The sequence below is a fragment of the Prionailurus viverrinus genome, chromosome B1 (assembly GCF_022837055.1).
Source record: "Prionailurus viverrinus isolate Anna chromosome B1, UM_Priviv_1.0, whole genome shotgun sequence".
In the NCBI taxonomy this organism is placed as follows: domain Eukaryota; kingdom Metazoa; phylum Chordata; class Mammalia; order Carnivora; family Felidae; genus Prionailurus; species Prionailurus viverrinus.
In genome coordinates, this window is record NC_062564.1 from 49,859,464 (window position 1) to 49,874,278 (window position 14,815).

The 14,815-nt window shown below is 46.9% G+C and overlaps 1 protein-coding gene across 3 annotated transcripts in view; it reads right to left on the reverse strand.

Moving 5' to 3' along the window:
* ZNF395 (zinc finger protein 395) overlaps positions 1-4,571 on the reverse strand; it is a 44,652-nt gene extending 40,081 nt beyond the window's left edge. The window contains exon 1 of one of the 3 annotated variants that reach the window (XM_047855912.1): positions 4,551-4,571. The gene's annotated coding sequence lies outside the window, so the exon portion shown is untranslated. The other 2 variants (XM_047855910.1, XM_047855911.1) reach the window with 2 other exon arrangements.
* Positions 4,572-14,815: the final 10,244 nt, after the last annotated feature.

The following is a 14,815-nucleotide window of genomic DNA, read 5'->3' on the forward strand; positions in this document are numbered from 1 at the left end:
CTGTTCCTTTATTACTGAATCACATGACCAAAGATCTAATCTAATGTCGTATGGCATTTGACAATCATGACTCACATCACACCAAATTATTACCCCAACAGCATTCTCAGAACATACATACCAGGAGCCACCATCTAATCATGCCAGCCAGAAGTAGACAATGGGAGTGTCTGAGAGATCTTGGGGTCACTAGAAACTGGCCTCACAATAAGAGAATACAGCCCAAAGCCTTCCCTAATTAGCACCATTCCAATCATCAGAAAAAGATTCTAAAGTCTTAGCCAGCAGCAACTCAGAAAGTACTGTTGACTTGCCTAAAACAAATCACTTGCACACAAATCTCTCAGATTCCATCATGTCAGACTCCCACCCAAATCCGCCAGTGGCCACCCAGAGCCTGCACAGCCATCCCAAATTCCCCCAGGTTGGCATTTAAGCCTCTTGAAAGATCAGGTCGCAAACCCAAAGTCCTGCAAGACTAAACAGGGAGTGTCGAGCGGCCACACTGATGTGACAGGGAGTCCGGAGACAGTGACAACTGAGGACCACAGGGCCCATCTCCTGTGCACAGGAGGCAGCCACTGCTCACTGCCTGATCTGCTTCTTTATAGAGTCCCAAACCAGGAGGTTTTCTGGGTTGTTCCCAATTTTTTAAAACCTTTGTGTACTGAAAATTATAACACTTCTGTAGGCTGGTTTACAACCCCTAACTTTGATCGTAACCCACCTTTCTAGACTGGTTTCCCCCCACTCTCTAACAAGAACCCTTTGATTCACTCTTACATATACTGTGCACATCCTAACTCCAAGCCTCTGTCCGTGTTACACACCCTCCTACCTGTGCGGCACCATAAGACGCCCCGAAGAGTTCATCCCAGACTCCCTTCACTATTCCCAAAAGTTTTCCCAAGCCACTCCAGCACAAGATGCTTGCCCCCTCCTATGAACCCTACAGGTACTTACTTTTCACTTTGGCATTTAATCATCTTGCCTTGCTTCTTAATCACAGGTATATCTTATCTCTCCAACTAGCCTGTAAATGTTCAATCTCTTCCTCATGCTTGCTTCCACTTACGGCACCAGTAAGGGGAGCCCTGCACCTGAGCAGCTTAATAAATACTTACTAGATGAGAAAACTCTCCTTAGCCGGTTTTCAAACCATGGGTTACATCCACTACAGAGCAGTTAAGTCACCTTAGTGAGAGACAAAAAGCATTTTTAAATGAAAAATAAAAGAATAAAAGTACCAAAGGAGATTGCACCACGCAAAAGAAGGTAGTGCTTTGTGAACTTAAAATTAAGATTCTTACATACATGATTTAGTGTACCTAGGTCATGACGTAATTTTTATTTCTTAATGTAGGTCACAGTCAAAACACCCTATTCTTAAAGAGTAAATTAGCTCAACCACTGCTCTGTGAAATTTTTTTGACCTATACCTATATATTACCTATAAAGAAAAAATATCCAATGGACACCTCTGCCCACCCAAGTCAGCTTCCCCTGCTAGTTCACTGATACTGCATTTCAGAGAAATACAGAGGCTAAGGAACTGCTATTCTATTCTCCACTCCATTCTGCAACTTTTTGCAATCATCCTTCAAACTCGCCAGCCCTCAGATGTTGCAAGTTGAGGCTTGGGGAATTTGTTCAGCAAATCACCCTAAGTCATCCTTGCAACAAGAAAGCAGAATTCAGAGCTCAGGAAAAAACCGGCACCAGCTAGCTTCCCACTGCACGTTCCTCGGGAACTGGTAATGGCACAGGTTAGGACAGACCTGGCCCTGGGAAAGGTAGTATCCCTGGGCCCCAAGTTTCCTCCTTGCTCCTTGTCACCTTGCTGCTCCCCCATCTTGTTGCTTCCCCACCCCAAACCCCCCCCACACACACACACACAGCTATGAAGGGACACCAGGACTACTAGCCTAAGGGTCTCGGTGGAGAGCAAAATTTAACTTGTTTCAAAGCCCAGCAATTTATGTGTTTAGCAAATTCCATTCTTCCCTCAAATCTCCAATCCCAACTTGCTTTGCCAACTTCAGGTTCAGTACCTGACAATGTCACAGGAATGGCAATACAGCTCAGTCTTCCAGTTCAGACTCTCAGTCCCACTCACTAGCATCCTCTATTGCTATGACCAAGCCGATGCCCCACTCTGAGGGTCTTCCTTCCCCCAGCTCAGGCAGCCTGGTTTCCCACCAGTCCCAGAGCTTCAGTGGCTTGCAGGACACCTATGTTTGGATGTCTTGGCAAATACAGGAAATCTCCGCAGCCTGAGTGTCAATTGCTTCTCTCCAAAATACACATTTCCGATTTCTCGAGTTACCAACGACAGCAGTTCCAAGGCCCTGGCGTGTAATCAATTTCCACAAAGAATTAATTTCCATTCATCTCCTTCCTTCACCCTGCCCCTGTCAACAGATTATTTCAACAGTAATGCTTCTAAAATCCACCCGCTTTTCCATTTTCAGTTATCCCAGTCCAAATTCTGAGCACTCCACAACTGTAACAGTCTACTGATTTGTCTCCTAACATTACTTTTAAAAAACCTTTCCAAATACCTTCCTGTTACGTCACTCTCTGGCTCAAAAACCTTTAATGTCTCCCCAGCACACACAGGGTAAAGTGCAATTCCCCAGCCTGGCTTTCTAGGACTTTCACAATCCTAACCATTGTTCCTCTCCATCTTTATCTCCTGCTCAGGAAACGTTCCCTGGTCTGGCCAAGCCCACCTCCTGTCTCTCAGGAAAGCCATGTTCAATCACACCTCATGACCCATCTCAAGGGTCTCATCCTCCAGGAATGAAGTCCTGGTGATTCCTGCCCATAGCACTCTTCTCTGAGCTCCAGCAGCACCTCTCCTATACCTTGCATTTCGACAGTTAATTGTGCCTTATCTTGAGGTCTTATTTCACGTGCTTAAGTGTTTCTGTCTCCTCCCTGAGACTAAGTCCTGGACGGAATCCTCTCCTGTATCTTTTGTATCCTCCCTCACTGAAATAACTGTTCAGACCTATTCTCCTCTGGCAGTACCTCTGCTACCTCTGGCACCTGTAGTTTCTCCCTCTCTTGCCTTTGGGCCTTGGCCAGCAAGTTATTCTCCAAGTGCTGACTTACTTCATGACTTAGTACCATAAATCCATCCCCCAACTGTAACCTTTCCTTCCATATTCCTCCTCCCACCCCAGCATTTACAGTGCCTCAGGCAGCCATAGCACATTAATTTGAACTGGAGCTCTCAAATCACTTCCACCAATGGGATTTCTGAGGCCTTAGATTTCTTGTGTGCCTCTTATCATCGTTCCCTGAGAGCCTGGCATAATGCTGAGAACACAGCAGCCCCTCAAAAGTGCCTGTGGAGTTTAACTTAATTCCCGTGTTCCCCTGTGTTTCAAGTTCCTTGAGACCTGGAACCTCTGTTTACACAACACCTTAGGAGGGCGTCACAAAAGCCTGCGATACCTGTTGATCACTCACTTTCAGGCAAACTGCACCAGAGACACTTTTCTAGAAAGAGGAGTGTAAAGAAGATAGTGGTGGCCTGTACGTAACCCTGCGCCTGGCGGCCTGACATCATGAAAACGCCTGCCTGGTGGAAATGTTCCAAAGCTCCCGAAAACTGCCTAGGACTGCCTGATATCAAGGAGGCGGTGGCACCCCCACCGCCTGGCAGGTGGGCTTCTTTAGATTTCTGAGTCATTCCTAAAGTGAAGGCGCTGAGCCCTGAACTCCAAGACAGGGAAGAAAAATCTGCCTTTGAAATTGTTTGCACATGACAAACTCCCAGCCCAGGCCCCCACCCGAGCACCCCACTTGCCCACAGTGCCAGTTCCAAGGAGGGCCAGGGGACACCGGTGAGGAGAGGCAGGATTAAACCGCATGTAAGGAAGTGGGGGTGGACAAAAGGGGCCAGAAAGGGAAGGGGGCAACCCCCGAGGTGGAGGGTGTGTCGCGCCGCGCGTCCCGCAGCCCGGCACTCGCCCGCTCGCTCGCTCGGTGGAGTGGGCAGGAACGCGCGAGGCGCCGGGAGGGTTGGGCTGGCGGCCCAGCCGGAAAGGGTCAGGGAGGGGGCAGTTCAGTCTCCGTCGGAGAGGCGACTCCGGACAACCGCTCAAAGTTGGGGAGGGGGTTCCTCTGCGAGCGCCCGCGGCGGGCGAGATAAACAAGGCGGCGCACGGGAGAGCGGGCGGCCACCCCCCACCCGGCCAGCGCGGGCACTGGCACTGCCGCAGCGCCCCCGCGCCCCGACCGGCCGCTGCCCCGGCGGCGCCCGCCTCCCGGGCCCCCAGGCCGCCGGCCCGGCCCCCGCGGGCGCGCGGAGCGTGGGAAGTTCCCGGGCCGCCCCAGTCCCCGGTCTGCAGCGCCGCGAGGTCCCCGCGCAGCTCACCTCGCCCCGCCACGAGCAGCAGCGCGGGCCGGGCAGCTCCCGCTCGGACAGCTCGGCTTGGCTCGGGGCTGCAGCTGCCGCGGCCCCAGCCCGCCCACCCGGCGCGGCCCACCGCCCCGCTCCGCTCCGGCCGCCCGCCCGCCGAGGCTCCGTTCGCGCCCACCTGGCCGGCCTGCCCTCCCTCTCCGGGACACTGCGCTCACGTACGCGGCCGCGGCCACAACCCGGCCCGGATTCCCCGCCCGGGAAGGGAGCGGAGGAGCGCGCCAGCCAGCGAGCGAAAGAGCGAGCCTCGGGGACACACCCCCCCGCCCGCCCCCCTCCCCAGCCACAGGCGCCGCGCGCGTGCACGCGGCCCGCGCGCCCCCGCCGGCCACGCGCGCACGCGCCCTCCCCGCACACCCACAGCGCGCCGGGGATACACACCCCCGGCGGTTCGTAGACAGTGGGCGCTCAATAAGTGCCCGAGCGACTCCACGCGCACATGCGCACTTGAACCTGACCGAGTTGTGACACCTCCCCCCACCCCCACCCCAAAATCGGAACCGGCGGCTGCAGCCCCGAACCAAACTTGAGTGTTTGCCTTGTTTCACTGAACCGCAAACCGAGCCAAAGTTTCTTGCTGTTGTTTTTCCAGGCCTGGCTCCGGGACGGGCTTCTCCGCGAGAGGCCGAGCTCGCCCCAGGGCGGGAAAGGAAGCCAGAAAGCTCGAGGCGCCAAGGACGGGAGCTTGGCGGGGGCGATAGAGTCCGAGGCCGCGCAGCCGGCACCCGCCCGGAGCGCAAACGAAAGCGTGAGAGGGAGGGAGCGTCGGAGCCAACCTTTCCATTTTCCTTTTGGGTTAATGTTTTCTTCTCCATTTTATGACATTTTACTCGATTTTACCCGTTTGTAGTTGTAAAGTAAGGCGGTATTTACTCTTTCTGGAATTAAATGAGAGAAAGTTAACTATTAGCTCTCGAGCCCTTATGTAAACGACACCAGTTGCTTTTGGCACCGTTAGGCTCTGGCTTTTGTATAATTTGTAACAAGGAGAATTGAAGCTATTCCATTGTGTTGCTCTATGTTTTTCAGAGATAAGACCAGAGTTACAACGGTAGTGAGGGGCCCCTGTGTCGATAGGTATGGGCAATATACAGTTATATTCAAGTAAGTTTAAGGAATAGAAGCAATATAATTCCCCTCCCCCAAAAAGTTTTAAATATTTTTGAACATACTTGTTGCACTTCTTCAACTTGAGGTATGCTGTTTTTCTTGCAGAGAGGCAGTGGGGTGTGTGCTGGAAAGGACTAAACTTTGCAGTCAGACAAGACTGGTTTGCAATCCTGACTTTCCTGCTTTATCTTTATGATCTTCAGCAGATTTTTATGTCTCTGAACCTCAGCTTCTCTACCTGTAAGATGAAATAGAAAACATAGGTGTAGTGCCTAGCCCACATCAAGTAGGCAATAAATAATAGTTTCCCATCCCCTTTCTCCCACCATTTGTCACATTAGAAAAATATCTAAATAGGGGCGCCTGGGTGGCTCAGTCGGTTAAGCGGCCGACTTCGGCTCAGGTCATGATCTCGTGGTCCGTGAGTTCGGGCCCCGCGTCGGGCTCTGTGCTGACAGCTCGGAGTCCGGAGCCTGTTTCAGATTCTGTGTCTCCCTCTCTCTGACCCTCCCCCTTTCATGCTCTGTCTCTGTCTCAAAAATAAATAAATGTTAAAAAAAAAAAAAAAGGAAAGAAAAAGAAAAATATCTAAATAGAACAAAATTCCTATAGGACATGTGTTCTCAACTGGGGGTGATTTTGCCCTCCGGAGACGGTAGCAATGTCGGCACACAACGGAGGTGGGGGTGGGGGACACGTAGGAGGAGGGGAGTGCTACCAGCATCTAATTAGTATAGGCCAATGATGCTGCTAAACATCCTGCAACACACAGGACAGCCCCACACAACAAAGAATTACCTGGTGTCAAATGTCAATAGTGCCACTGTTGAGAAATCCTGCTTAGGATAATACTGCTATCCAGTAGTTCACCAAAGACTGATTGCACCTTTCGACTCTCATCCTCAAGGAAACATTCTGGTTTTGCATTAAAAAGAGCCAGAATGAAGCCACTGTGAGGATCATAGCAATTCTATTAATGCACAAAACCTTTCTTTTTTTTTTTTTTTTTTAAATTTTTTTTTCAACGTTTATTTATTTTTGGGACAGAGAGAGACAGAGCATGAACGGGGGAGGGGCAGAGAGAGAGGGAGACACAGTATCGGAAACAGGCTCCTGGCTCTGAGCCATCAGCCCAGAGCCCGACGCGGGGCTCGAACTCACGGACCGCGAGATCGTGACCTGGCTGAAGTCGGACGCTTAACCGACTGCGCCACCCAGGCGCCCCACAAAACCTTTCTTTAACAGGAAAATGCAGATTCGAATTTTACATTTTATTATTACAAGAATATTTTCGTTAATTAACAATAATGTATGTTCCCTTATTAAGGTATCGTATATGTTATGTAGTACTACAGTTTACAAATAGTTTCATGTTTTTTCCCTTTTTTCTCAAACAGCGGGTGTTTATTGACTGTATATTCACCTTTGCTAAGTTCCTCGCCTATTTCTGAAGTTTGCAATATAGTCCCTGCCCCCAAGGAACAGACAGCCTAGTTGAAGTGGATTCATGCACATGCAACAATTAAGGAACAATACAAGATAGCATATAATTAAGCTTTAATTGCAGCACCCAGACTAAGGTGGCTCAGAGGAGAGGGAAATGAGTTCCGGCAGCAACAGCCCGGTGCTGCCTACGTGGCTGAGGTGTTCAGTAAATGTTTGTCGAACAAAATGAAATAGTGAAAGCTTTTTACACAAGGTAGGACTCCAACTAGAATAAACTCCATTACAGTACGTAAACTGCCAGATTTTGTAAATGGATGTTGGTGCTGGGCTGTGAGTTTATTTTTCTTAAAACATCTAGTTCCTGCTTGTAACCAAACCTATAAATTCCCCCCCCCCAAAACGATTGAACTTTAATAAAACAGGAACAATCATTCATTTGACAAATATGTGAGTTCCCGCTGGGTGCAAAGTGAACCAAAAGAGTCTCTAAGTTTGAACAGAACCCGTAGTTTATGCTGTTTGAGACTGTCTTGTGAACACAGGCCAGAAAAAGGCCTGTGCTCTCTCACAGCATGTACTGCGCGCATACCCCTTTCCACTGCAGGTATGTACTTGTACAGTTTGCATTCCAGAGTTTTGCACATTAACAGAGACTCAAAGAGAACTTCCCATCACAAACATCCAGTACCAAACACACACCCAGCACTCAGCCTCTTCACACAGAATCCAGGCCCTGTCCTAAAGACGCACCGAATAGCACACACATTACCCAAAGCAAACTGTAGAAAGACTTTAACTTGTTGCTTTGCGATCTTGGCTCCCCCCACCGCCAGCCAGCGACTAAAGCTTGCCCTTCCTGGAGGCTGTCCCTCCACCTTGCTTCCTCCCATACCCTAGCCCCCCATTACAATGCAAGCATCTTGTATCTCTTTTCCATCACAGTAATTATCTTCTTGGAAAGCATCTCCCATTAGCTAAGGTTAAGCAAAGCAGCCCCAGGCTCTGCCTCATATCATATGGGTATATTTATAGGTGATTTTTAGGGCAATATGAGTCTGAGATTGCCACTATCCCCAAACCCCTGATGTAACTGCTTCCAGCCTTGCCTCCCTCCAATTCACTCTTTACTACGGCCTCTTCCCTCTGCCTTGCAACTCCTCAAAGGCTTTCTTCCCATAGCTTTATAATAAAGTCCTGGCAAAGCTCATTTAGATCCCTCGTGGTGTGACTCCTAATTAATTCTCCAGCTACTACCTGCCCTTCTGTTTCAACCCCCTTCACACTGCACTCCAGACATGCTAAACGGAATTTTTGTCCTTTGCCTGAACAGACTTTTTCTTTACTTGATACATGCTCTTTTCTCTGCCTAGAACACTCTCCAGCCCTCTCTCTCACCTCTTTACCTGACTATCCCTACTCATTCTTCAGGAGTCGGCTGGCTTCCATAGCACTTTCTCTAGCACTTTTCTCAAGCCTCCAAGACTGGATTACGTGCCTCTCCCTTGTGTCCAATAGTATCCCATACTTACCCCACTGCACTGTCCTGAGAGCTTCCTTCTCTTGTCCTAATCCCCTGTAAGACTAAACATTTTATGAGGACGAGGAACGTCTCTTATTCTCCACTGAATACCCAACATTTGGTACAGTGCCAGCACGTAGTAGGCACTTGATAAACATTGATTAACAATGAATTGCTAGTTGGACTGGGGGACTGATAGAGCTATTCCATCCATGATCTGGGCAATCCCTGGTTCAAAATATGTCTCAGATGCTCAGTTAGATTCCAGGGTTGGTGAAGACTTTCTAACCATTTATTTAGAACAGGATGAGGCCTATGGAATGAACTGAGTCCTCAGGTTCCACTTCCACCAGAGCCTGATTTTATACCTACCCTGGCCCCCTGAGCTCCAGATTCTTGTCACCAATCAACTACCTCTTTGACATCTCCACTTGGGTGTCCAATCACATCTCAAATGTACCATGTCCAAAACCAGACTTCTGATTTCCCTCCAGAATTCTGCTTCTCTGCCTCTCAGTAAATGCCAATTCCATTTTTGTAGTTGCTCAGGAAACAGACAAACAAAAACTTGGAGTCATCCTTAACTCCTTACTTTTTCTTATAATCCATGTCCAATCCACCAGAAAATCCTGTTGGTTCTATCTATGAAGTAGTGGGAAAGTAGTGGAAATGGGGGGGGGGGGTGATTTCCACTACTTTTCCATGACTTTCCTGCCCAGACCACTGCCTCCCTGACCTGGACTTCCATAAGAGGTTCCTAACTGGTCTCCCTGCTTTTTCCGTTGCCTCCATATTCAACAACATGGCAGTCACAATGATCCTTTTAAAACCTAAGTCAGTTCATATCACTATTCTGCTCAAAACCTTCAGTGGCTTCCCACCTCCCTCACCAGAAGGTCCTACCTAGTCTTGCCCCAGTCAACTCTCTGACCCCACTGCCTGCCACACTTCCCTGGTTCACCCAGTGCCAGCCACTTTGGCTCCCTTGCTATTCTCAGACCCAGTTCCAAAGGCTGGGTTGGCCAACCCAACTCAGCCTTTCCAAGGCTGTTCCTTTAAGTTGGAATGCTCTTCCTCCAGATTCCCACATGACTTCTCCATCTCTTGATTCAGGTCTCTGCTCAAAGGCATCCTTTTGAGAAAGACATTCTCTTGCTAATCTATCTAAAATAGCACCACCCAACCATCCCTTGGCTCTGCTTTAGGTTTCTTCCTAGCACTTATCATCACCTGCCAGCCTGTCTTCATCCACTCAACTATAGGTTCAAGGATAACAGAAACTATTTTTTATTTCCTGCTGTATCCCCAGCTTCTAGAATAGTGTCCAGCATAGAATAGGCATTCAAGAAATAATCATGAATCAAGGGTCTGGTTAGACCACCAGAACATTACCCCTGTACTGGGTCCCTATCCACCGCTTTAGTCCCAAATAATCCCTCCAGAATTTAGCTCTCCTACACTAGGGCATCAAGGTCCCAATTGTCCAATTGCTTGCCACCCGTCTCTCATCCACTTACACTCAGGACTTGTGTTATCAGAGATGCCACACAGTTCTAAACACAGCCTCAAACTGGGCTACGGTTTCAAGTGAAAAGGATAATACCACTAAGTCTGCATTTGCAACATACTTTTTGCTTTTCTTTTGGTTGAGAAAAAGCACAATATATCCTACTGGACAAAACAGGCCCAGCACCTATTTTAAGCTTTTGCATTCTAAAAGGCACAAGACTCTGAAACTCTCAAGAGAAAGGAGTATTCAAGTATGCCTGGGGCAAATGGTGTCTTCTCTCTGATCTGCTCAATCTGTAAGGCTTTCCTGGAGAAGGTGGGCTTTGCATTTCATTAAAGAGAAAGGATTGATAGATTGCAAGTAGGTTGTTCAAAGCTTAAGGGTATCCTTGGAATAGATTGCTTGGCTCAGCACAGCCATGCTTTCAAGCAAACAAGTCCTCACATGTGTTAAGATACCCACAGATACACCCCACTGCATAAACACCCAGATCCGTGCCTGCTTCCTCCCAGCTCTAAAACTCTGTGAATATGGACAACAGTACATAATCGAAAGGGGAAAAAATGAGCTGGCTTTGGGAACATGGACCATAAAGCCCTATGACTCTGGGTATGAAAGAATGTGTAAGCCCAGGCAGGCTCTCTGCGCACATCTGGTTTTTCCTTTTATGCTTCTGTGATTTCTATGACACAGGAAATCCATTCTGGAACAACCCTGTCTGCTTTCTAGTGAGTGCATTAAAAATGGGGATTAAAAGTATGTTTATCTCGCTGGTCAGAGCAGAAAGATAAAATCCAGAACAGAACCATTTTGAGGGTGGACCAACTCCAGCTTCATCCTACACTGTGCCCCGGGGGAGGTGCTAGTAACTGAGACCAGAGGAGTGCAAGTCCGAGGAAATAATTTTTGCACAGGCTTAAGACTATCTAGACATGGATTTCACTCTGAAACATACCAGGTACAGGAAAATACCACGTGGTGAAAATACCAATTCACCTCAACTCAACAAATACTATTAAATACTAAATACTAACAGAGCCCTTCTCTACAAGGTTTCCACAGTATAACCTCTGTGATAATAATCTTCTCATAGGAAGTCCTTAAAATGGGCTGATGTAGCCAGCTTTTCCCACCCATTGGAGAGATAACACCGAGCTATTTAAGAGATAAGCAACATTAAATAAGGTGGGAAAGGACAAGAAACATTAGACTGTGAAATTAAAGAGGACTGGGTTACGCTTGGGGTTGCAGGGAGCCTGAAGTCACCTCGGCCCCTAGATTACAAATGTTACTCAAAAAATAGATTGGGGGCTATCAAAAGAGAGAGAGGAGAGATCAAGCAAAGGCAGGACAACCAGTCAGAAGCACAGAATTGCCAGAAAAGTATACACTGTGAATGCCCACCCAGCCATCCTTTATTTTATTTTCTTGGGTTCCAATCAACAGTAATAATTAACTTTTCTGCCCCCTGTTTCGTTCATGTAACTCTGCCCTTACAGCTTTCCTACTTTCCCTGTAATGGCAGAAGGGGCTGCTGGCCTAGTGAAGTTACCAGAGTTTCATTTTTGTCAAGCTGTTAAACTTCATCCCCTCAAATATATTCCATTTTGTTCACTAGCCTCACATAAGCATTCTCCCATTCTTCCTTATTCTTCTATAGGACCAAACTCCTGCCAAGGCAGGTATGCCTGCCACAACCCAGACCACCCAGATGTCAAGAATGGCCCAGCGGCACCTGGGTGACTCGGTTCAGCGTCAGACTTCTGCTCAGGTCATTATCTCATGGCTCCCGAGTTCAAGCCCTGCGAGTCCTACCAGCCCCCTATCAGGCTGTCCGCTGTCAGCACAGAGCCTGCTTCAGATCCTCTGTCCCCCTCTCCCTGCCCCTCTCCTGTTCACCCTCTTTCTCTCTTTCTCTCTCAAAAAATAAACATTTAAAAAAAAAAAAGAATGTTTCAAACTCTGTTTAACTCCAAGTGTGCAAGAGTACCATACTTCTTGACAAGCTAAACACAATGGGCACAGGATGATTTGCACCCACTCTCTAGACCGTCGGATGGCAGCACCATCAACACCAGGAAATACTTAAAATTTCCACAGGGCCACACCAGTGTTGGGCCAGCTAACCACTGCCCAGGATTTGGGGCTGATCAACTGGATGACTTTTTGACAAACAAAATAAAAAGATTTTTCTAAAACTCCGTAAACCCATAAGCCAATCAGACAAAAGCGTGTTTCTAAAGGCATTTTAAATGCTGCCAATTATTTTATGACAATTTCTGGCTCTTATGAATCGAACATCAGGGACTGTTCCCTATTTGTACCAAACATTTCATTGTATTTGCAGTTAGCACAATTTCTTACATCTATCATAGGCTAGCCTCCATCACCATCCAGGGGGATATTCCACTGCACAAGACCAATTTGTAAGATGCTAGAAGCAAAAAGGGATTGACACACATCATCTAATTCCCTTTTGTGTTTCAGTACAGATAGCAAGGTCTGAAACTTAGATTCTCCTTCAAATTTAATTTTTCCAAGTTCAAATCATTTAGTCACAAAAGCTTCTCTTGGCACAGACCAGCCTAAATTAATTTAGATGAAAAGAATGGGACTTCCTGATCTTTAGTCTTCTGGAGAAAGTCAATCAAACACTTACCCATAATCTTACCTTGATAACATATCCAGTTCCACACAGATTTTCTTAATCTACAATTCAGCTAGCTTTAGGCCACATCCTGGGTCAATTATCCTTATAATACATTGAAGTACAAATCATGTGAATTAGTAAATTCCTGTTCAATTACCTTTTTATATTATCCACCTGGGAGCACTCTGATTTTCTCATCCCGGCTTCAGACATGACCAATCTCATAATCTTCTCATAAACTGTTGAATCACCAAATCTCAACCAGCTCCTTCTGACAGTATAATTGATTGCCTCTCAGGTTCCCCCAACAAGCTTGCAATGATTCCTGAGGGCAAGAGAAATGGCTAGCAACTGGGTTTTCAGCCATTTAGCACCCAGCCATGGGAGTGAAGATCTGCCATATACGAAAACCAGATTTCTATCCACTCCCAGACCATTCTAGGTTGTTATTTCTTGGACATTTCTACTCTTCCCTCATGGTTTACCTCCTGATCTAAACTAATCAAGAGAATCTTTGAAATCCACTAGCCAATAATCTGCCAGGCTTCTTTGACATGAATACTAAGAGTCAAAATGGCTGGAAAATCATTACTATCATGTACTTCAGCTTCCACTGGCACCATTGCCAGTATGCTAACCCACCACTTGATAAATGGAAGTTATTATTGTCACTCTGGTTTCTTCCATGTGTTGGGAAAAGGTGCAGGAGGTGAGATGTGATAGCACCTTCAGTTAGCTGGAGGAGTTTCAAAATGCTGATGGCAGACCTGCGAGGTCTGGGTGACAGAGCCAGGAGAAAAGCAAATTCAATTCAAAAATGCCTTGAAAATAATGTGAGTTTTTGTTGAGATTCTCTTTAGGAGGAATCCAAGGAAGAATTTTATCTCACCACACCCAACAAAGCTCCTGGGAATCCTCTTTTCGAATTTCTGCCCCCTACCTCCCACCAACAGCTGTTTCTCTCCCCTCCTCCTCTCTTCCACTGTCTTCAACCTTGTTCTCTTTGCTTCCTTACTACCCCTTCTCCCTCTTTCCTCCCTCCTCAAGTGGAGAAATAAACCTGCTCCTGACTTCTGTCTCTTAATTTTGTCAAAGACCTAGCAGGTGAGTGAGCCAGCCAAGAATCCTTCCTCTGGAAGTCAAGGAATGGGAAGGGACTGGTATTGTACACATTTAAATTTTAATTTTTTTTCCTTCTCATGACAGCAGTATCAGACCAGATCCAGTCTCCCTGCTGAGTTCCCAAGGAACACACACAGGGCCTCTACAGTTTTATCCCCATACCCTTAGAACAGCAGACAAAGGATGTGAAGGACCATTCTTCGCTGCTCTCCTTGGACCATTGACCACCTTTTGCTTGGTGACCTAGCTAGCTGTCCATCACCAGAATCATTCAGGAGGAAGAAGAATGATCTGTCAGGGACTCCTTCTGTGTCTGTGATTCTAAATGCCCCTGCTCCTTGCAGTTCAATGCCCTGTCCTCATTACTTCTATAAACTGACTGCTCACCTTTCTATCCTTTAGCCGATAGCATACAGTTGACCCTTGAACAACACAGTTTGAAACTGCGTGGGTCCACTGATGAGCAGATTTTTTTTTAAAGACACATACAGTATCATAAATGTATTTTCTCTTCCTTGTGATTTTCTTAAGTTTTTTAAAGTTTTCTTTTTTAAAAGTTTCTTTTTAAAAATGTATTTATTTTTGAGAGAAACAGAGAGAGAGAGAGAGAGAGAGAGAGAGAGAGAGAGAGAATCCTAAGCAGGCTCTACACCGTCAGCACAGAGTCCAACAAGGGACTCGAACTCAAAAAACCAGGAGATCATGACCTGAGCAGAAATCAAGAGTAGGACTGCAGTTGACTCAGAACAACGTGAGGGTTAAGAGAGCCCCCCACCCCTTATGATATTCTTAATAACATTTTCCTTTCTCTAGCTTACTTTATTGTAAGAATCCACTACATAACACATATAACATACAAAATATGTGTTAATCAACTGTTTGTATTACCAGTAAGGCTTGCTAGGCATTAGTTTTCAGAAAGTCAAAAGTTATGCATGGATTTTTGACTTCCAGAGGCATTGGGTGGGGGATAGGGGTGGGCACTCTTAACCCTCACTCATGTTGTTCCAACTGCAGTTGTTATCA